The sequence below is a fragment of the Desmodus rotundus genome, chromosome 2 (assembly GCF_022682495.2).
Source record: "Desmodus rotundus isolate HL8 chromosome 2, HLdesRot8A.1, whole genome shotgun sequence".
NCBI lineage: Eukaryota > Metazoa > Chordata > Mammalia > Chiroptera > Phyllostomidae > Desmodus > Desmodus rotundus.
The window spans coordinates 149,555,227-149,579,543 of NC_071388.1; the positions used below are offsets into that span (position 1 = coordinate 149,555,227).

Below are 24,317 nucleotides of genomic sequence, written 5' to 3' on the forward strand. Positions count from 1 at the left end.
AGTAACTGGCAAGCATCCTTGATTAGCATTTTAAAGTAAGATAATATCAAAAATTGAGGAAGGATGATGGCAGACAAACCATCATATCAATTATAAGTAAAATGCTTTAACTGCACCAAAGAGAATGTGCTTGCTTGGAATTCAAAAAAAGCATACCTAAAAGGTCTTATTCCTCTTTGAAACTTGAGAGATAACAATTCCTTCAATGCTTTCCAGTACTTCTATAGTTCAAGGGCAAGTGTTAAAGATTTGGGACTGTTTCTTTCTCATTCATTTAATCAATAATATGTATGTAATGCCTACCACATGAAAGATAATCTATTAAAGTTAAGATTAGCATATATGACTACAAAGTCATTTGTGTTCCAAGATGAATTTCACTCATTTTTTAACATGTCCCACATACGTGACTGTATATTATATATGTACACTCCCACTTTCCAGAAAAAAAATATATTTCATAATAACAAAGACTGAGGAAAATCTCCTGAAAAATGATAATAAAGTTTAGGAAACCTTAAGAACGTACTAGCTACTCTTACAAAATCGACACTCAAATATGATAGATATCTGAGCCTGATATAAAATGCGAGAATATTGGTTAGTATGAACAAAGAGAGGTGAGACTAAAAACACTGGGGAGATAAAATCATGTGTAAATGTTAAAGTAGGTGCTGAGAAAGTTTCAATTATTAACCTATAGGAACATTTTGAAAGGGCAAAGAGTGGAGAGAGGGAATTTTGTGGGGAGGTATTTTCTGGGGCAAGCCGAGCTGTCAGTCCCCAATATCCTCCTCTTCCCCAGCAGAAGGGGTTGCTGATGCTGCTATCCAGGTCTAGAGCGAGGGGCTTCAATAGGACCTTTCAGAGGCATATGTTCCCTGAATCTCATAGACTGAAAACAGGCTCACCTGAACTTCAAACAGCCCTTGGAAACACAGACTGGGCTGCAGCAGGGACATAAATGCACTTCTCTCCAATGTCAGGTCAAAGCAGCATGTCCCAGGGACCAGATATAGAGCCCATGATAGAAATGCCAGGCAGGGGACAGAGGAAATGGAATTCTGCCTAAGAGCAGATTGACAAGGGTGAGAGCAGAGCGTGGTTGGGTGGGGGGAGGGTTCGGGGAGGGTTATTAATTCTCCATGACTCTTACTTCCGGACATTAGAGCCAAGACCATTCTGTCAGGTCGGCACCTCCATCAACTGTGGGGTGTAGCAGGAATGAGACCGTTGAGAATGTCGAGTCACTATGGCAGACTGAACCGACAGAGAGCAACTCTCCCTCATGGAAGAATTAAACTCTACAAAAACAAAACTTGGATATATGGCTAAATTTCAAATCCAAAGTATAAAATCTGTGAGTGTGAAAAGAGGAACCAAAATCATAGAAGTAAATAGGAACTTAAACCAAAGCAGCCCATAGTTTATACCCTTAATGAATGCTACAGAACTTAATAGGGGCAGGATCCTTGAGCCATCACAAGCAGACGGATTCAAAATGTCACTCCATGTGTCCCATTGGTGAGACAAAATGACAGAATGCAATGGAGTAATATTTTTGAAATGGTAAAGGGAAGTTATTATCTCCCAATTAAACTATGTCAAGTGAAGGTAAGTAAATACAAACACCAAGTTTACTAGTCATAGAAGCTTAATGAAAAAAAATTACTAAATAACCATTCAGCAAAAATAATAGTAAATCTAGAAGGAAAGAGGATGTAGGAAATAATGACAAGAAAAAGAAGCTGGCAGGCATGTTGATAAATCTAAATGAACTTTGGGCATAACATAATGATAATATTAACTAAGTTGGTGGTTTCAATGCAAGAAAAACAAAAATACGAGATGAATATTTGCAATACCGGAGAGAATAATCAATCTAAGTCCTTATATTGTTCAGGAGGAAGATAGAGGATTTTGACAACTTCAATTTTTTACATCAGATACACATGTTAGAAACTTAAAGAATAACAACTAAAAGGAATAAAAATCAAATGTGTAATTACCAAATGAGTTGAGAAGAAATAGAAGGAATAAAGAAGGCTTGATCAACTCAACAAAACCAAGAAAAGAAAAATACACCCACAAACCATAAAAACAGCACAAAAAGACATCAATATATTGGTAATTATAATAAGTACAATAAGAATTGAAATCATCCCAAATTAGATTTTATAACAAGAACATAACATCCAGCTCATTTTTATTTTAAGAGCTATAGGCATAATGTGATGATGCAGAAACAAATGCGCCAGTCACATCCTGATCGAAAGACAGCGGGGCTGCAATGTGCAAATGGAGCCGTGTGCAGTTTTACACCCAGTGGTGTTGGTACAACCACAGGTGTGATACAGAGGATTAAAAGAACAACTCAACAAGAAAATGGAATGGCCATGCAATTGTATGTACTTAACAACATAGCTTTAAAACACATAAAGTTAAAAATGATGTAAATATAAGGAGGAATTGACAGCTCTACAACCATAGTAGTAGATTTTCATATGCCCCTCCCAGAAACTGATACATCAGGCAGACAAAAAAAGTATTAAGGATTTATAAAATATTTGAACAACACAATTAAAGAGCTAATATAAAGGATATATGTGTAGAAGTCTGCTCATAGTAAATAGAATATAGAAAATATACATTATTTTCAAGCAGAAATGAACGTGTCAGAAAAACTGACTACACAGAAGGTCACAAAGGAAACTTCAAGTAATACCAAAGAATCTATATCACATATTTGTACCATAAAAATAACCTAGTAGTCATGGGTAAAAAGGGGAAGGGATTAAGAAGTACAACTTGGCAGTTACAGAATAGTCATTGGGATGTGAATTGCAGCATGTGGAATACTGTCAATAACATTGTGATGACTATGCATGGGGCCACGTGGGTGTTTGAAATATCAGGCACCACTTTGTAAAGTGTATGATTGTCTAACCACTATGCTGGAGACCTGAAACTGTTACAGAATATTGGATATAAACTGCAATTGAAGAACTGTAAAACAAAATGACCTAGTAGTCGAAGAGGAAACCACATGTGGAAATTATTTTTTAAAACTAACTCTACACAAGAAAAGTGCTATATGCCAAATTTGATGATGTTTCTAAAGCAATAATTTGGCCTTAAGTGAATTTACTAAAAACAAGTGTGGTAATTGCTGTGGGAATGGGGGTATCAGGGAACTAAATGGTAATGGAAAAAAATACAAAAATGATTAAATAAAAGTAAATAAATAAAATGAGCTAAAGATTTTATTAACATTTGTGGGAGTTGGGGGAAAAAAAGCCCTCAAAAATCTGAAGAAAAGGTGTGAAAAAGATAACAGCAGAAATTAATGATTTTGAAAACAAAACAAAATCAAGAGATGATCAGACCATCAAAATATTCTCTTTTCTTAATTTATTTTTTATTGTTGTTCAAATACAGTTTTCTGCCTTTTCCCCTCACCACTTCCTTCCCTCCCTCCCTCCCGTTTCCACCCCCCCCCTTGTTATTGTCCATGTGTCCTTTATAATTGTTCCTGCAAACCCTTCACTCTTTTCCCCTATAATCCCCTCCCCTCTCCCCTCTGGTCGCTGTCAGCCTGTTCTCCATTTCAGTATCTTTGGCTGTATTTTGCTTGCTTGTTCGTTTTTGTTGATTAGGTTCCTGTTAAAGGTGAGAGCATATTCTATCCAGCTCCTAAAGAGTTCCTTATAGTCCACAAGGAAGGGTAAAGCTGTCTGGTTCCTCAGCTGCCTCTGGTGCAGAATACCTACCAGCACTGCCTGATCGAAATACAATGTGAGCCACGTAAGCAATTTAATTTTTATGGTAGCTACATTTTAAAAAGTAACCAGAAACACATGAAATTACCTTTAATGATATATTTTATTTAAGCCAATAGATCAAATACATTATCATTTCAATACATAATCAATATAAAAATTATTGAGATATTTTTACATTCTTTTTCCATGCTAAATCTTTAAATCAGGCTTGTATTTTATACTCACAACACACCTGAATTCAGTTTCTCAGTAGACACATGCTACTGTCTAGTGGGTATTGAATTGGACAGAACAAATGTGTACTCAGATGGCATGCTGTACAATTTCAGAATTCATTGGCTCTGGCAGGCACTATTTTTTCATATTTGTTTCTTAATTTGGTCTTTGGAACAAGATAAAGTCTGTACAAGCATTGTCATTTCATCTGCTCTCTAGGTCCTGCAGGATGGTAGCAAATCTTCAGTTACCTTGCTGCCAATTTCTGAGTGTTTTCTAGCCAGACGTAGTGGCATCAAATTAGCAGCCAAGATTCTGATGGCCACAGAGTTGATGGCATCTCAAAAAGTCGCCTACTTACTTTTCACATTAGTGTTTGCACAACAGAGATTCTCTATAGTCATCTCTATTCCCCAAGATTTTCATGTTGAAATAACGAAATGGCCTAGATCCACTTGAAGATAAATTGCTTTAATTATTAGGCAGATTGTGAAGCTCACCATCTCAAATATCAGGTCAGTGCAGTGCCAGCATCAGCAGTGGCTTCACTGTGATATTTCTCCAGGTGCTGCTAGTGGAGCCTTAATATCAATGAAACACCTCCATTTAGGACTAGCTTTATCTGTGGGATTTGTTCACTTTTCAACAGAAAACAAATGATCTCAGTAATTGTTACAGCCTATTGTTTTCCGGTGTTGCAATATTTGCTATTTGACGTGTTAGTCTAATTGTCAGCATTGTTCCTAAAATCTATGAAAAGCTCACAGGATAATTTTTTTAGGTCTTAGAATCTTGCATTTTTAATGCTTTACATGAGCTCATAGAAGGAAATATAGTGGTTAAGACTAACAGCATATGGACTTAAGTCAGGCTACTGGGGTTTCAATACTAGTTCTGTACCTGCCAGCTGTGTGTCTGAACCTCAGCTTCCTCAGCTTTGAAATGGGAAAGTATTAATTAAAGCTGCAAAAAACATTACACGCAGTGGCATGTAAGGTTCTTACTTAACACAGTGGCCGGCACTCAGAAGTATTTCGTAAACACTAGCTAGGTCGTCTGTAGGTTCCTAATTCCTTCAGGCAAATTTGGGAGCATTGAAAGAAGTGACCATCAGACATCATTTCTAAAGCTCTAAAAACAATTCTTTCAAAAAAATTCCAGTTGACCTTTCCTCTCTAAAACCTTTATCAGAAAGGTTTTCCTAAATATAATGACACCGATTTCCTTTCTGTACATTTATAATGCAACTATGCTAATGATTAGTTAGAAAACTCCCCCATGCAGATCCTATGATGAAGAATCAAGCCAGATTAGACTTATGGTCAAGATGGAGGTGTAGGTAGACATGCGTAGCCTCCTTGCACAACCACAACAAGAATCACAACTAACTCTGAAAACAACAGCCAGAACTGTCACAAAATCGAACTGTATGGAAGTCTGACAACCAAGGATTTAAAGCTGCCACATTCAACTACATGTAAAGGATGGGAAGAAAGGCGGAGATGTGGCGGAGAGGCAAGGAGAAGTTGTATGGTACAGAGAGGCGGCTGTGCAGGAACAGGCATGGGCAGTAGTCCCACACTCAGTGTGGTGGATAAAAATCAGAAGGGATAGGCTGGGAGCAAGTGATCCCAAGCCTAGGCCAGACCACACAGCCCAGGGATCCAGTGCCAGGAAAATAGATCCCCATAACTTCTGGCTATAAAAACCAGCCAGGGATTGAGGCGGCAGAAGAAACTGCCAGATTTTCAGGAAACTCCACATAACACGGTCTTAAAAGGTACAAACCCGTCCACTCTGGCTTTCAACACCAGGGCAACAGCTGGAAGGGAGCCAGTCACATACAGGAAGGGGGTGAAGTGACTGGAAACGGGCTGAGTGCCAGGCAAACACCCAGAAGCCAGTCAGTAGCATAGTCTCCTCTCCAAGCCTTCCCTCCCACACAGAGCTACAAAGGGGTGAAGAGGATTGCTCCACCCTGGCAATTATCTAAGGCTCCACTCTACACAATTTACAGGTGCCTTTTATAGGGAGTCAAAGCAGCTCTACTTCACACACAGAAACAAACACAGGGAGGCTGCCAAATTAAGGAGACAAAGAATTATGGCCCAAAGGAAAGAACAGAACCAAACCCCAGAAAAAGAAACCAAATGAAATGGAGATAAGCTACCTATCAGATGCAGAATCCAAAACACTGGTGATCAGGATGCTCAGAGAACTCACTGAGTATGGCAACAACATAAAGGAAGAAATGAAGGTTATACTAAGTGAAATAAAGAAAAATCTACAGGGAACCAACAGTGAAGGGAAGGAAGTTGGGATTCAAATCAATGATTTGGAACATAAGGAATAAATAAACATTGAGCCAGGGCAGAAAAAAAGAAACAAGAATTCAAAAAAAAAAAAAAAGGATAGTATAAGAAGACCCTGGGACATCTCCAAACATGCCAACATCCAAATAACAGGGATGTCTGAAGGAGAAGAGAAAGAGCAAGAAAATGAAAACTTATGTGAAAAAATAATGAAAGAAAACTTCCCTAATTTGGCAAAGGAAATAGGCATACAAGTCCAGGAAGCACAGAGAGTCCCAAACAAGTTGGACCCAAAGGGGAACACACCAAGACACATCATAATTAAAATGCCAAAGGTTAAAGATAAAGAGAGAATCTTAAATGAAGCAAGAGAAAAGCAGTTAGTACCTACAGTGGAGTTCCTGTAAGACTATCAGCTGATTTCTCAAAATAAACTGCAGGCAAGAAGGGACTGGCAAGAAGTATTCAAAGTAAGGACCTACAACCTAGACTACTTTGTCTAGCAAAACTATCTTCTAGAATGAAGGGCAGATAAAGTGCTTCCCAAACAAGATAAAGCTAACAGAGTTCATCATTACCAAGCCATTATTACATGAAACATTAAAGGGATTTATATAAGAAAAAGAAGATCCAAACTATGAACATTAAAAAGGCAACAAATTCACGACTATCAACAGCTGAATCTTAAAAAACAAACAAACAAAAAAACTAAGCAAACAACCAAAACAGGAACAGAATTATAGGTATGGAGATCATTTGGAGGGTTATCAGCTGAGAGGGGGAGAGGGGAGAATGGAGGGAAAGGTGCATTAAAGTTGAATGAGGATTAAAAAGCATGATTGGTAGGAACAAAGTGGACGGGGATGTCAAGAATAGTATAGGAAATGGTCAAACCAAAGAACTTATGTGTATGACCCATGGACATAAACTGAAGGGGGGATTGCTGGAGGGAAGGAGGATACCGGGTGGAAGGCAGCAAAGGGGGAAAAACTGGGACACCTGTATAACATAGTCAATAAAATATACTTAAAGAAATAAAATAAAAAGAATCAAGCCAGATTAAAGCTCTCTAAACACATGGCATCAGCTCACAGAGTAGCCCAGTTTTGATGTGTCCCTCTCCTTAATCTTGTCATTCTGAAAGAGGATTAGGTATTATAAGACCAAATTTTTTTAATTTTCTTTTTCCTAATATATGACTTTTTTGGTAACACTTGCTCATGTTAAGGGGATGCCAGTTCTGAACTGAGTAAATGGAATAATAGGGTTTATGTCAGCAAGGTACAAAGATGGGAGTTTTGCCCCAAGGAACTTCCTCCTGACTTTACTGTGAAGATGTTGTTCATCCTCTGACACTCACTCACCTGTCCGGGGCACAGATTCTCGCATCTCGCAGCTTCTGTTAGACCTCCTTCCGCTGAGGCTTACATTCTCTAAAATTATAAATTTTATGCCCACACTATCTGCTGAAGTTTTAGTATTCTAGAACTAAAATTGCACTTTCAGAGACTTTTGCCAATTTATTGAGAGTATGGTATAGAACTAGAGGAGTTTTTAAATTTTTGACAATTACTCTGCTTTAATGTTGAATGTTCCTTTGAAATTACTGATTGATAATTACCATAGAGATTAATAGGTGCCAGGCACCAATCTATTTTGTTTTACATAAATAATGCTATTAGTCCTCACAATAGCCCTATGAGGAAGACATTAATTATTATTATTCTGACTTCTTAAATGACAAAAGTAAGATATAAAGAGTTTAAGAACTTGCCTAAGTTCTCATAGTTGGCAAGAGGTGAAATTAAGTTTCAAACACAGCTCTCATTCCAGAGCATAAACCTTGAGCCATTATGACATACTCTGCCTCTCACTAAAGAAAAATCAGTAGCAGCATACTAAAATGAAAGAGATTTTATGTATTAAAAAGCACATTTGTCACATTTTCACATGCCTCTGGAACCAAAAATAAATAACTTGCCCTTAGTTTATACACGTCTCATACCATATGCCTTCTACGTCACCAGGGACACAGGTGAGGATTTTGAATAATTATAAAAATTAACCAAAAGGTCAATGTAGCTTCCAACATGGTTACTGTGGTACTTTGGTGCTCTTGTTTATGAATTAGGAAGTATCCTCCTTCCTCTCTCCACATTTCCAAGTTGTAAAAGGAAGAGATCCTGTGTATAGGGTGATGTTTACTTTTCTTAATTTTTTTGTTTAGTTGAGCAGAAAATCATTATCCAAGCCCAGTCGCAAATATGTGCTGCACAACAATTTATCTACCAAGAGTTCATGGGCAGCTGGACGGGGGCAAACACATTAATTATCATTCAAGTGGAAGTGCCCCCACAGACATACCATTTAATTAAGGGAGAGGCCAGTATTGGAAATGAATAATTTGTGAGAGGCAGAGAGAGATGTGTGAGATTAACCCTGAGATGATTTAAGGCTATTGTCTGCAGATAAACATACAGAAATACATGAACTAGATCTCCGTCTTATAAACTCCTTAAAAAATAAAAAGGTCCCTTAGAAGAAAGACCCTCCTGAGCCTTTTCCTTGCCTGTAGTAAAAGTCATCGCCTGTGAGCAGGAAGCTCTTGGGGTTCCATGGGACACCAATTCCTTCCGAGGCTGGAGGATCCCACTGCCCAAAGTCAAACTCTGAGAAGATGAAAACTACGATCACTTAGTGTGGCAGAGCTCCTCCATCTCCAAAACACTCTTGGAATCTGTAGCTCTGCCAAGATTATAAATAGAAGCAGTATGGCAGCAGAGGGTTGATCATTCTGCTAAATGTGCTCATCCCATTTGGGACAGTCTTACGAAGCATGGCGGCAGCTGGGCCTGTGGTGGCTGCCGCTCCGACCACTGTTGCAAAATGCCTTTACATTTTTTATTTCTTCACTGAGAAAAGCCAGAAGAGATTTTCCTAAACCATAAAGAAAACAAAATAAAATGACAGCCCACAGCCTGTCTTTTGGAGCAATCTGAGACAATGAGTCTCAAGTAAAATCACGTACATACGTGGACTCCCTGCAAATAAGTCAAAAATCAGAATTCTGGAACATAGTTTAGCATATGTTCTTGAAAATAATCACCCTTAATAAGATAAACCAAATACCATATCTAGCAGGGGAAAGGGGAGGTAAGCCTCATTTATGACTTTGGTGTTTTCTTGTGACCATACATAAACACAAGTTCATCTTCAATGATATTTCCCTCTTAGTATTTTTCCCTTGAATTTCAGCATCTCTTTTCTTGAATAGTACCAGATTTCTTATTTTCATTCAATTTAAAAAGTGCTTACTGAGCCCTGACCGGTGTGGCTCAGTTGGTTGGGCATTGTCCTGCAAAGCAAAGGGTTCTCGGTTTGATTCCCAGCCAGGACACATGACTGGGTTGCAGGTTCAGTCCCTAGTTTTGGCACATATGAGAGGCAACCTATCGATGTTTCGCTCCCTCTCTTCCTCCCTCCCTTCCCCTCTCTTTAAAAATAAATAAATAAAATCTTTTTATTAAAAAAAAGAAGTGTTTACTGAGCATCCAGTATTATACTACATATTTGAAGGAAAGAGTGCACTTTAAACAATAAATCTTCATACTCAAACCATGGCTAGCACTGGACTAAGAAACTGGGGCAAGAGGAAGGCTGGGGAGAAGGAGCTTCCTGACCTAATTTCTGCCCCCTCTCACCAGGTTTTCCCTTCTTTGGAGGTCTTTCTCTCTGGCTTTCTCTGTCACCCCCCGTGGTCATCTCTGGAAGTGATGTCAATGAGAGCAAAACCTTTTTCCATAAGCCAGGTGAGTTGCTTTCAACCAAGGTTTTCAAAATCTCAGGAATTAATAAAGGGAAAGAAACATCAATAGTGCTGTAACTAAAACAATCCAGGCTAAAAAGAAGATCTTTTTACCCTAATATTTTTTTTAGCAGGCAAACTTCTATTTCAAACTTGCACACAGGATCTTGCACAAAGACCTCGTAGGTAAACAGAAAACCCTGGAGCTGCTTTAGTAAGTGAAGAGGGGCACTCAGCCCAGCTTTTAGTTACTACTGACCTGCAACCCGAGGAGACTCAGGAGTCTCCTCTATGGAACCCTAATGAGTTTCTGAGCAACATTCATGATAACCTTGAGACCTCCATGTGGCAGATACCATCTTTAACACACCTCATGACCACAGCCTACAACCCCTCCAACACACACACACACACACACACACCCCTCTGACATTCCAACCTTCCTTCAAAGTCAACACTGAAACAATACACCACTTCTCTCTCCTACACCAGGAGTGCTGATCTAATACATTTGTTCCTTCCCCAAGTGACAAACACTGGACTTAACCTCACTTTTCAGCTGAGGTTGGGTCCCTGTTGTGGGTGTGACCTGTCCCAAATATAGATCCATGGTATAACACTGGCTTAATATAAAATAATAACCTCAGCATTCAAATACTAGTGAAGTGATAGAAATTAGACTCCTCAAAACCTGAAGTGGTCCCCATCTCTGGTAAGATTATAATGTTTTAGAGAAGACAATAAAAATGTCTCCACATGAAGAAATATGACTTGAAACAGGAAATAAAGTGAGGCACTATAAAAGAGTGGTGGGTGGGGCGGGGGAGAGTGGTAGCAGGAAAATGGAGACAACTGTACTTGAACAACAATACAAAAATTTTAATTAAAAAATCTGAAAGTGAACAAATTATTAAATGTGTTTGGGAGGTAAGGAAAGGGAATGATCCATGTTGGCTGGAGTGATCAGTAAATATTTGAAAGAGTAGTTTAGACTTAAGATGGACCCTAAAGGAAGGGAGATGGAAGGAAAGGGAAAGGTTTTCCTGGCAAATATCTGGCAAATGAAGGCATATTCTCCAGGAAGTAGTTGCATCCTGTGGAATCAATGCCAAAGTAGATCTAAGCTTTACTCATAACAATAAACTTCTAAGAAAAATTTAAGTTACACCAGTCTTGATTGAGGAGACATTTTTCCACTCAGGGGAAACATATGAAGTTTCTCAAATTACTTTCAGAAATCCAGAGCTATCTTTAATCAATGTGTGATAAGATTTCTGCCCAAAGCATTTTGGGGAGAAATACAGAAAACCTACTAGATTACATTCTAGTGTATTGCCATTGTAACTTTAAAACACTAATATATTTTCCTTCTTATTTTTACCTCTCTTCACCTTCCATCCCAGCTGTTCTAAGCCCATTGCCTGAGGAAGAGAATATGATCACACAAAGTAGAAAAGAAAAGAGTGCTTTCCTTGCTTTTGACTTACAAAGGCCTAGATGAAAGATCTGTAAGAAAATAAGATAACTCCTAGGAAGTTGTCCTCATCCATACCTCCATTCCCCAGGCTTGGCGAAGAAGTGAGAAATTAAATGGAACAAAAGCAATATGAAAAAAACGTTCCTGAAAGAAGGCATTGGATCCAATGAGACCTCAAGGACAAGAGTAGAACCTAGTTCAACTGCCAGCCCAGGATAGGTATTGTGCTACCAGTCCTTCCCACTGGCAGCTATAAGGACTTCTCTTTCACAGCATTCAACACGTTCACTCACTTGAGCTCCATCTCTTTCCTTCTAATTACATGTAGACAACTATCTGGAAGGCTGTTAAAATACAAATAGTCAGGCTCCACCCCCAGAGTTTTTAAATCAGTAGGTCTGGGGCAGGGCCTGATAAAGGCATTTCTAGCATATTCCCAAAGGATGCTGATGCTGCAGGTCTAGGGACTGCACGTTGAGGATCACTGCTTGTCAGACATTTATAAGCACAAAGAGAAATGAGATTCTGTATACCTGCAATTCAATGACGAAGATGAAAGGGAAGCCACCCACATTTGAATTTGGGGGTTAAACAGAACTAGCTTGGGATGTCCTGTTAGTTCAGGCAATGGCACAACACATTGGAAAAAACAATGTGAGAACTCTGGTGTGTTTTACTCCTGGGTATCTAAACTACACTCCCAACTGGGTGTCTTTGGTCTCCCTAGTTTATTAGCAAGTCTTTGCCCAGGAGATTCTCTGAATAGGTCACTTTGGAGAGAGACACCTTAGTTCACTTAGATGTGATGTTCCACATGGAGCTCCCCCACTAGGTGACACACATGTTCACTGAGAGCCTGGCTCCTGTACGACCATGCAGCACTTAGCGGAGGGAAAGCACTAGATCTAGGTCTCTCCTTCTCTGGCTTTCTTGCATGGGTACCAAACACAATATATCGCATTCCAACTTGAGTGCTTGATGTCTATGACATTTTATCTATGACTCAATATACAAGCCAACAATTGTTCGAGCAGGCTCCAGGATTAGAAGCCTTAACTTTGAATCTCAACAATTCTACATATGAGCGGCATGACTTTAGGCACATTTCCTAGCCTCTCTCTGTCACTCAGTTTCTTTATGCTGGGGTGGAGGGCGGAAAGCAGGGCAGAGTACCTGCCTCATGCAGTTTTTGTGAAGATTACAAATGAAATGTTGCTGAAGTATTTGGCAAGGGGCTGGCTCATGGCACATAAATATCGTTGGTTATTACTTAGTGCTCAACATAATGCCTTTCATATAAGTAAACCCTCAATAAATGTTTTCTGGCTGGTTGAATTGTCACCAGATTTTGAGGATCTCAAAAGTAAGTTGGGTGCAACTGTACACTCCCCTCCCTCCTATGTTTCCAGTCCCACACCTTAACAATGACAGGACCAAGAAAACACCCTCCGGTTTTATACTGCCTAGGGCTGAAGCATGTGTCCCAGTAAAGCAATGTTCCAGATCCTGCTGATGAAATCCAAAGAATGTTAGGCAACAGGCCTCTGTTATTAAGGAGAGGAAACAAGGAGAGGCAAACTCCTAGAGATGTGGTTCCAGTAGGCATTCAAAACCTCCAGTATGCTTAGCTCCAGCTTATCTTGGGCTGAGCCTTTGTTAGGACTTAAAAAAAAAAAAAAAAAAAAAAAAAAAGCCAAGTGGTCTTGTGAAAACCAGCTTCTCAGTAAACTATATAAGCACTTCCTGGTTACCCATGATACGAGGATAACCTTTAAACTATTTCCATTTCTGAGCCCAGCTGGAAACAGGAAACGCGTGGGGTACAGCTTTAAACAAAAACAAAAGGACCAAAAGATAAACCAAACTGTCTCAGGGTTCAGAAGCGGTTTATGCTAAGTGTTAGAAGGTTCAGACATAGCGAATCCTCTCCCAGTTTCTGCCATTCCAGAAATTCCTTCTGGGGGGGGGGCGAGGGGGTGGCGGGGAAATGAAGGGTTGTGCTAAATTGCACAGCACTGCCATCTTCAGGGCCAGTGGGGAAACTGCTCAGGGTCAATCAGATAAATCATCTTCCTAAACACTCCATTTAAATATAATCAGATGGTTAAAAATTTGACAGCAGGCCGAATGGAACAGATTTTTTCTACTGTTTCCAATGTTTGAAAAGTCAGTAGACACAGATTTTTTTGTGGTGTATGCACATTTAAAAAATATTTGCTGATTGAAAAGCCATTTACAATAAATAGGAAAGTTTAAATAGCTCCTACTGCATTGCCAAATGATGGGAATAACACAGACACAAACATATTGTTCTGAAAAAAAAAGTCTTAAAAGGAAAAGTATGAATCAAATGATGTAGAAGTGCTGTTGGAACAGATGGTGTGATTAGCAACTAGCATGTTAGCCATCTCAGGAGCTTACAGAGAAGTAAACAAATCACTTTATTCCCCCAAAGAGTATTTAGCTTATTTCATTATGAAAATTTGAAAGTCTGCATTTTGAAAGTTAGATATCCCTAGGGGGGATTGGGAATAAGGAGTGAGGGGAGTCTTTTGGGAGAAAGACCACATTGAGACAAATACTGATGCCACCTCATGGCTCAGGATGAGAAGGGAGATGATTCGGCTGTCATTGCCTTCCAAAATGCTGGAGGTAGGATGGCACAGTGCTGAAGGCACTGGCCATGGAGTAAGAGGGCCAGTTCTCATCTTGGCTCTAGCACCAGCTGCCACTGGCCTTGAGACCATCCTTGCTCTCTCTGAACTTCAGTTTCTTTGTTGGAAAATAAGAGTGAGAACCAGATGAGTTATACAGCTGTGTTTCAGAAATTTTAATGCACACCTAGAAATCTCATCCAAATGCAAATTCTCACTCAGAGGCCTGGGGTAGGATTCGAGTGTCTGAATTTTCCCAGGCTCATAGGTAATGGTGATATTGCCGATTTATATAGCCTACTTGTTTACTAGCAGGGCTCTAAAATCCCTTCCAGCAATGATGCACCACCATCTTCTCATACACTAGGTATGGCCCAGAGCCATGCAAAAGCAGACCAAATGTCTGTCTTTTGAGGCATATGACTTGGAAGTTGTTTATGAATAAAAATGCATAAGCCTGCCCTGGGTGGTGTGGCCCAGCTGGTTGGAGTGTCATCCTGTAAACCAAAAGATTGCAAGTTCAATTCCCAGTCAGGGCATATACCCAGGTTATATCCCTGCTTGGGGCACATATGAGAGGCCACCAATTGATATTTCTCCCCCTCTCTCTCTCCCTCTCTTCTCCTCTCTCTGAATTCCACAAGCATGTCCTCAGGTGAGGATAAAAAATAAATAAAATAAATTTTTAAAATGCATAAACATTCCAAATATTGAGTTGATTTAGCAAGTAAATCAATTATTTATTTACTTTATATAATAAATAGCTTGAATTGATGTTTGTGAGCAAGTGAAGTTAGGGGAGAGTCCTGTGACTTGGACGTGGAGACCATGTATACAGAAATCAGATGAGAGTGAGGTTGGGCGATTGACTAATCAACCAGCATCCACATGGAGTAATCAAGACTGAACTGGAGACTTTATTAAAATTAAAAACTTCTGTTCTAGGAATGACACTGTGAAATGAATGAAAAGACAAGCTAAAAACTGGGGAAAATATTCACAAATTTTATGAAGGACTTGTATTTGGAATAAAAGATTCTAAAACTCAACAGTAAGAAAACAACCCAATTTAAAAATAGGCAAAAGACCTGAATAGGTTCCTAACCACAAAGGAGATATGGATGGCAAATAAGCAAATGAAAAGATGTTCAACAAAAATGTTCAGTTGCTAGGGAAATGCAGGTTAAACTGATAATGAGATACTGCCACACACCTATGGCTAAAATAAAAATCATTGACAATACCAAGTGTTGACAAGGATATGAAAACCTGGATTATCATATGTTGTTGGTAGAAATGTAAAAGTGATACAGTCACTCTGCAAAACCAGTTTTTGGCAGTTTCTTATGAAGTTAAACACAAATTTACCATGTGACCTGGCAATCTTACTTTCTCATATTTACCCTAGAGAAGTAAAAACATATTCACACAATAATCTATACAAGAGTATTTATAGCCATTCTACTCATAATCACCAAAGACTAGAAACAACCAAATATCTTTCAATAAGTGAATAGATGAACTGTAGTACATCCATACAATGGAATATAACTTGTAAATAAAAAGGAGCAAGCTACTGATACACACAACAACTTGGATGAGTCTCAAAGGCACTATGCTGAGTGAAATAAACCAGTCTCAAAAATTTCATACTGTATAACTGCATTTATGTGATACTCTCCAAAGATAAAACTAATGCAACAAAAAACCTACCAGTGGTAGCCAGTGGTTAAAGATGGCAAGAGGGTATAAGTACAAAAAGGTAATAAGGGAGTTTTTCAGAGGAGAGATAATTGTTCCACATCTTGATTATGTTAATGATTACACAAATATGCCCATGTGTTAAAATTCATAGAATTATATACTTCCAAAAGTCAATTTACCATATGCCAAGTAATTTTTAAAATAACTGACTGATGACCTGGCCCAGTGGCTCATTTGGTTGGAGCATCGTCCCATACACCAAAAGGATGCGAGTTCGAACCCTGGTCGAACTGATTGATGAAACAACAACTGATTGATGTTTCTCTCTCTTTCTCTCTAACCCCCTTCCTCTCTCTCTAAAATCAATAAACATATCCTTGGGTGAGGATTTTTAAAAATTGATCCAAAAAACATTGAATAGTTTTTTAAAAAAAAAAATTTGAGTCGAAGTGAAAAGTTTTTGAAAGTCTGATTAATACAGTAAACATTTCCCAGCCACCACTATAATGCTTTAAAGTGAATGTTTAGGGTTAGCTGCCACTTTTCTAACTCAACAGCCTTGAAACATAATTTCTGTATCTAAGTTCTAACAGTTTATCACTTTAAGTCTACAGAACCTTTTCTTTTCTGATCATGTATAAGACATCATGCAAGTCTTTCTCTACAAGTTACAGCTCAATCTTTCACCCAGGTCAGCTGTGAATCCAGGAGGTTGACTCTACTGACATGACTTTGGCCTCCAAGAAACTTAATATGCTTATAAAAATAAACTCTCAGTTGATTCTCCATTGTTGGTACCACATAGCACAATATTCCCCCATTAATTTCACAGAAAGAACATATACTAAGAGTTTCTTTTAGAAAAAAAGAAAGAGAAAGAAAGAAAAGAAAAGGAAAAAGAGAGAGAGGGAGAAATGGAAGAAGGGAGGAAGGAAGAAAGAAAAAAGAGAAAGAAAGAAAGAAAAATAAAGGAGGGAGGGAGTGAGTCAAGGAAGGAAGGAAGGAAGGAAGGAAGGAAGGAAGGAAGGAAGGAAGGAGGAAAGGGAGAGAGAAATAAAAAAAGACTAGAAAGCAAAAGCAAAAAAAGACAGGCAAGTAGCTGTAAGAAGATTTCACCCTCATCAGTAATTAAAGAACTGCAAATTAAGGTGAGATGCCATTTGTTAACCCATCAACTTTGTCAGGATTAAGTAGAATGATGCTATACTATAGAGCATTGAGGAGGGTGTGGGGAAATGGGGCATGAAGGTGAACTCATCACCTTCCAAGAGGTCAGTTTAGAAGTATGTAGCAAAGGCCTTAAAAACCCATACCTCCTCTGGGATGGTAATTGAACTTGTAGAAATTTATCCTGAGAAATAACCAAGCAAGGATGTTTTCATAGTGAAATATTGCTTTAGGGCTCTAAAATCCCTTCCAGGGAATGGATAAAGTACTCGATTCTTCTCTGCAGGTCTATACAGTGCACAGAGCATAATTGTATAGTCTGAGAGCATAATATGATTCAGAAATGTGTATGGATGAGTGGGCATAAAGAACATACTGAGAGCCAAATATTAAACTGACTGTAGAAGTAATTAAAATATTTATTGAAATATGTAACTTCGGTTCCTAAAAAAATTAATAGAGTTACCATATAACACAGCTTATATCTCTTCTGGGCATCTACCCAAAAACCTCAAAAACATTTATTCTCAAAGATACATGCACCCCTATGTTCATTGCAGCATCATGCATAGTGGCCAATACATGGAGACAAAGTGCCCTCTGATAGAGGATTAGATAAGGAAGGTGTGGTAGGTGTATACTATGGAATACTACTCAGGAAGGGCGCTATACCATATGTACTATAAGGGCACTATACCTATACACTATAAGAAAGGATGAAATTCTGCCATTTGAGAATATTATGCTAAGTGAAATAAGTCTGTCAGAAAAAGCCAAGAACCATATGATTTAACTAATATGTGGGATATAAAACTGAAACTCATAGACACAGACAACAGTGTGGCAGTTGCCAGAGGGAAGGAGTGAGGAGATAGTGGAGGGTAAAGGGGGCCACATACATGGTAATGGGAGGTGATTTGGCTTTGGATGGTGGGCACACAATGAAACATGCAGATCCAGTGTCATAGAAATGTGCACTCGAAACCTATATGATCCTTTTAACCAATGTCACCCCAATAAATTTAATTAAAAACAAAGAATTTTCTCTTAAGTTATGTAACTTAACAATCTGTGTATCAGAAAGGTAGATTAGTTAAACTGCATGATGTCCAGGAAACACAGACATTACAAATATGTGTCTACGACACAGGAATGAGCAAAACTAGGTTTACAGTTGTGAGTATGTAAAACACAGAGTTCATTCCTGTATTATTATTTATTAATTATAGTATTGTTTATTTGTATTTATCTTATTATCATCATCATTATTATTGTTATTATTTCATATCCTTACTTATGATTTACACTTTAGGTCATGGTGGCTGGTAATTTAACCTACTTTTGCCCACCCCTGTACATTTATCGACATAGAAAGATTTTGTTTTTAAGTGAAAAATACAGACTCCAAAATAATACTATGTTATTTCTGTACAAAATTTACAAAAAATACAGAAACCATGTGTATGGGGGTAATGTAAATAATTACATTTTATTATCCACACATATAACTTTTGCCACGCCTACACAGCTTTCTGATCTGATGTACTTAAACACAATTGGTAATACCAATTTCAGTATCCTTTACAATGCACTTATAGAATTACTTATTTAGTCACTTAATTTCTAGCTCACCCCTGAAAGCTGGACATTTTTATTTATCTGTAGCAAACAACTCTCATGTGTCTACAATAATATTTTAAGTCAGCCATTAAGCTTTTTTTTTAAGTTATTTTAAAATCTATTTCAGCCAAGTGTTTCTTATCAGCGCTTGAATTTTGTCTACATGGGTGTTTGTGGTTTTACCCCACCTGCTAAAATGTTGAATGTGACTGCCCTATGATTACATAAAGAATCATTCATAAACACCTGACTAAACCAGTTTCCGTCACTACCCAAACACTCTATGCCATGCGGAGTTATTCTAGTTTGTTAGAATAAGTCATTTGTCTCATCCTAAAATCTCATCTCTGCATTTCATCTGAATCAGATAGTCTGACAACTGACAGGTAGATAATTGAGGATTTTAATTTTTTACCTGGCCTAACCTTTCAGCTTCCCCAGTTTCATTGGGAAATTGATTGTTATACTCTGGTCAGGCACTTTTTAATATTTTTATTATTTTTAATTTTTTTCAATTATGGCATTTTTTGCTGGCAGAGATTGCAGAGGGAATACTTGCTTAGAAAAAAATTTGCTGTCATCTCTACGGCATTTTCCCTTACAAAGGATAATACAACTGTCTGAACTCCAGGCTAGATACACCATATGCTGCCCATCTTTCTCCAATTACCGTATTTGGCTGTGTATAAGGCTCTTCCATGTAAAATGTGCGCCCACGTTTTTTGGCCCAAACTTTCAAGAAAAAAATCTTTCATTTGGATTTTTAGTTCAATTTTTTATTTATATAAAATACCAGTTATCATATTCTGAAGTATTACTTTGCATATGGATATCGTTACTGCTTTCTCGAGTTACACTTTTAATGCATAAGCATAAATAAAAGAATTAAAAACATTTACACAGATACAGAATTAATGCTACCCATGTATAATACACATCCTTATTTTTCCCTCAAAAATTGGGGCGGGGAGGAAAGTGTGCATTATACGCGGCGAAATATGGGTATATCAAAACCACCTATTGCTCACTGTCCTCTCCCTCACACACTACCCAACATTCCATTTTATCTAGGTAATGGTTTTTGCATTTATATATTTTTGACCTGAATTTTCTCTCATTTCCTACAAATGGCAAATAGCTTTATACTGATAAATTACACATTTTCCTCAAATAAATCATTGACTTACCTTCAGTGACCTAGCATCAAATTCCTTCCAATGACTCTAGCTGCTTATTGCCAACTGACGGTTGTTGGTGCCAATTCAACACCAAGAGAAACACCCAGTTTGGGGTATAGTGAAGAAGGAAATGTTATTCACTACAAACCAGCTCAATTGTGACACAGCACAGCTGTGGACAGCTCAATAGTGTTACAGCTCAATTACCAGACAACACAGCTGTGGAACAACAGGCTGTGAAGCAGCCCTCCGGCAAAACCCTCTCTGGCTAGACGGCCCTGCTCCACTCAGGTCTGGTCCACCTGCTCTGCTCTGCTCTGCTCTGCTCCGCTCTAGTCCAGCAAGATGTCTTCAGCCAGGGAAACAGAGTCTTCAGTCTTGGGTGGAAAGGGAAAATGCTCTCTCCAGGACAGAGGGGAGCTGACTTGTATAGAGAGAAGTCCCTGCCCCTGGTCCCTGATTGGTCTGTCCTCACACAAATAAGAACTCCAAATTTTCTTATTTGATTGGTCCCAAAGTCACTGGCCTGGTCAGAATGAAGCCACTCTGATTGGTCAGTGAAGATACTGATGTGGGATATAGCTGCCCAGCTTTGATTGGACAGGGAAAGTTTCAGTCCTATTGGTTGAAACACAATTCCAGGAACTCCTTTATAAAAGGGCTGGCTCAGCAGGCAGGAACACAACACAGCAGGGCAGTTTGGTGTGGGAGGCAAGCAGTTTAATGCAGGCTCCTCCCTGAAGTAGTTTGCATGTGAGAGGCCCCTGGTTAGAAACAGCTGCTAGGCTGTTTTTAAATTTGAGCCCAGTTAGCAATAGGGACAGTTCTTGATAGGTATCATCTTTCTCAGGGTCCACATTATCACGTGCTTTTCTTCACTTGTTGCTTTCTCTGTAATTTGGAGACTGCTCTCTATCAACTTATAAAATTGTAAACCAGCTTCCTGATATTCTTCCTTTTTATCTAGTTCCCATGGCCCCAAAAGTCCCCTAGTTAAAGATAATAGCTACTAGTTAACAACTACAAGGTACCAATCACTTTTGAGACATTATATCTTACAAGAGCATTGTGGGCAAAAAAATGTTATTCCAGTTTTACAGATGAGGAAACGAAGACTCAGCACTTGAAGTAACTTGCCCAGGCAGCTGGCATTCAGATTTAAGTCTCTCATACCAAACAATTTCTTTCTTTATGCCACAGTGTCTCAGTGTCTTCTGTGAATCTAACACTCCCATCCTTGCGCGCAAGTCTGAGCCTCTTCTCTGGTTCATGGACCCACTGCTCCAGTATCACTGGGGACTCTTAGCTTCCCGACTGCAACACTAACCTATGCAAAATGAGACCAGCATAGGACTAATCACATGCAAGTTTTCCTTCCATTCTTATTATTTGACTTTTCTCCATGTTCTTAAAGATCCTCTCAAATGCATTACTTTTTACCTTCCAAAAACTTAATTCCACTTCTAAAGTTTTGTATGGTTCCTCAAGCCAACACCACTTTTCCCTGCTTTCTCAACAAAGCTGGTTATTGATTTATTACTTTCTCAGTGTGGCAGCAAATCAATACACCAGGAAGCAGTTTGTCAGGTTATCCAAAGAATACAGAACAATTATTTTCTTGGGGAGAGAAACACCAGGACTTCCTGTTTGAGAATTGTGGGTGATCCCATCTTCCCAGCCCTTCTTTTGTTCTGGAGCACAAAACGCTGATCCTGTGATTACTCACATAACTTTTCCAGCTTCGCCACTCCCTTGGGCACTAGCTTATTTTCTGGCATTTGAAAAGATTACTCCCCCAGGGTTTAATTGCAATTAGAGGAACAGGTTGGAGAGAACATCAAATTGTGTTCTGGAGGGCGAAAAAAAATAACTTTAATGTGATGGAAGGGAGCTAAGTGGTTATAAGGAAAAAAAGTTATTAATTTCCAAAATACATTTTTCGAAAACACAAAGCTAATAACTTATACTTGGAGTTCATTCTATTTTTGTTATTTGACTCTTGACGGGCAATTTTATTTACCACTTTCTAAAGTCATCATGGAATCAAGTCAGCTCTCTGCCCACATCATCTCAGCTTCCAGTTGACAGCTCTGACATGCACGCGTAACCCCCCCCCCCCCACACACACACACTGAAATGCTGGCCTGCCTGTAATCTGAGATACTGACTTCTCCTCTCTGAACCTTTAGGGGCAATGTCACCCTTTCCACACAACAAATCACTTCTGTCTTAGCCACCTAAACTTTCTGTGGGGTCCCTTCAGCCTTTGGGGCTTTCTGTATTTTGAAGAAATAAGAAATAAGAAGTCACTATTCTTTTAAAGACATTTTAACTATGGAATCTTTTGTGGCTGTGTGTGTGTGGTAAAACACAAAGGAACTCTTTAAACATACCAAACTTGAGGTCAAATTTATTAACCAAACACCTTAAAATTAAATTCAATCACAGATTGAGTCTGCTTGTTCTTCAGATCTCTGAATTATCTACTAGTACATGCTGGAGTACTGGAGTGCCCATCCCCTTATTTACTATGTCTCAGATTTCATAATTATTTCTTAAGGCTTTTGTTTTGCTGTATTGTTTTTATATCAGTAAGCCAGTTTAAATTCTCTTTGAAACAAAGGAGGGTATACATAAATAAATTAAAAGTCTGGAAAGGATCCTAGACCAGAAATTAGGGTTTGCCATTAATTATCTGAGGGATCTGGAACAGGTCAGTTAAATTTTCTGGGTCTCAGTTTCCTCATCTGCAAAATTATCAGGTTAGCATGAAATTATCTATAAGAGATTTTCTCTCATTCTGACCTTAATGTAACAGAACTGCCAATCAAAGGAATAGATAAAAAATAGAGGGAATGTCTCCCCTGCCTGGATCGAATGTACTCAACTGGCAGTGAACATTCACTCCCACTTTCTTCTCATATGCATTTTTGTACTGCACAGCTGTAAAACTAAAAATTGCATCTCCCATTCTTGCAACTAAGATCCTGTATGCAAATGAGATTCTACCACTGGAGGTATTTGCATGAGATTTCAAAGGTGGAAATGAAATATAAACTATCTTGGTGCCTTTTGTTGCTGTTGGAAAATAATGTCCTGGACATTCCAGTGTCCAGTCACCAGCTTCACAGGGCTGGAGGCAGCTGTAAGTGTGGTGGACATCAAACTCCGTGTTCCAGGCCCAGTCACTGCATTCCACCGGGGCTTGTCAAGCAGCATTTGTGACAGTAGCATTTGTGGCTTCCTAAGGCTGGCCTTCTTAGGCCCATTTTACAACTTACGGTTCAGACTGCAGCACCTCAAGAGGGTTCTGTGGCATTCTGAAGTCATTGCTTGTCCTCTGATAGAGCCTGTTCCTTTGTTCTTCTAATGTTTTTGTGAGCATATAACTCCCTGTATTAAATGCATTTTTCCTGAAAACACTGAAGGAGATCAGAATATTCCACCCCAAAATATGCTAATTTTGCATAAGGATGTTTTGAGCTGAAGATAATTGGGAAATAGCAGATGCAGAGAAAGCTCTCTATTCTCTTCATTTATGCCTAAAGACAGGGTATAAATATCCCTTTATGAACGTGTTCCTTCTCTCCTCTCCAGTGCCAGGAAGAGGAGACAACTCATCATTAGAGACAGCACCAACTTGAATCTACATAGACAAACCTTACTGAAATAACCATTATCTTCCTTCAATTCCTCTCATATACTTACTTTTCCACAATTTACTACCCCTAGAGGTTAAAACATGTTTCCTTCATCTTGTCACTTCTCCACAATGGATCACTCTTTGTTATGATAGTATATAAGCTCTCAAGCTTCATCTCTTCTTTGGGTTTTCACCTCCTTTTCTGTGAGACCCCCATGTACACATAAAAATGAAAGCATCAAATACAATTTATATATTTTTTCTCCCATTAAACTGTCTTTTCTTAGTTTAATTTGCGGGAGTTCAGTCCCTGAACCAAGTGTAGAGAAAAAGGTTTTGTGCCTAACCTACAGTATCTAGCATGGTTTTGATCCCTTTCCTCTAGCCCAGTGGTCCCAAACTTTTTGGCACCAGGGACTGGCTTCTTGGAAGACAATTTTCCATGGGTGGGGTGGGGGTGAAGGAAGGGTTGGCTTTATAGCCTGCCACCAGATGCAGCTTAATTGTCACTTGCCACTCACTGATAGGGTTTTGATATGAATCTGCAAGCAATTGATTTATTACGGTCTCTGTGCAGTCAAACCTCTCTGCTAATGACAATCTGTATTTGCAGCCGCTCCCCAGCACTAGCATCACCGCCTCAGCTCCACCTCATCATCAGGCAGTAGATTCTCATAAGGAGTGTGCAACCTAGATCCCGGCATGTGCAGTTCTCAGTAGGGTTCACACTCCTTTGAGAATCTAATGCCGCCGACCTGA

The 24,317-nt window shown here is 38.9% G+C and overlaps 1 long non-coding RNA gene across 1 annotated transcript in view; it reads right to left on the reverse strand.

Moving 5' to 3' along the window:
* LOC123478655 (uncharacterized) overlaps nt 1-20,290 on the reverse strand; it is a 33,171-nt gene extending 12,881 nt beyond the window's left edge. The window contains exon 1 of the long non-coding RNA XR_006653928.2: nt 19,925-20,290. This is a non-coding gene — a long non-coding RNA (uncharacterized lncRNA). The remainder of the gene's footprint in view (nt 1-19,924) is intronic.
* Nucleotides 20,291-24,317: the final 4,027 nt, after the last annotated feature.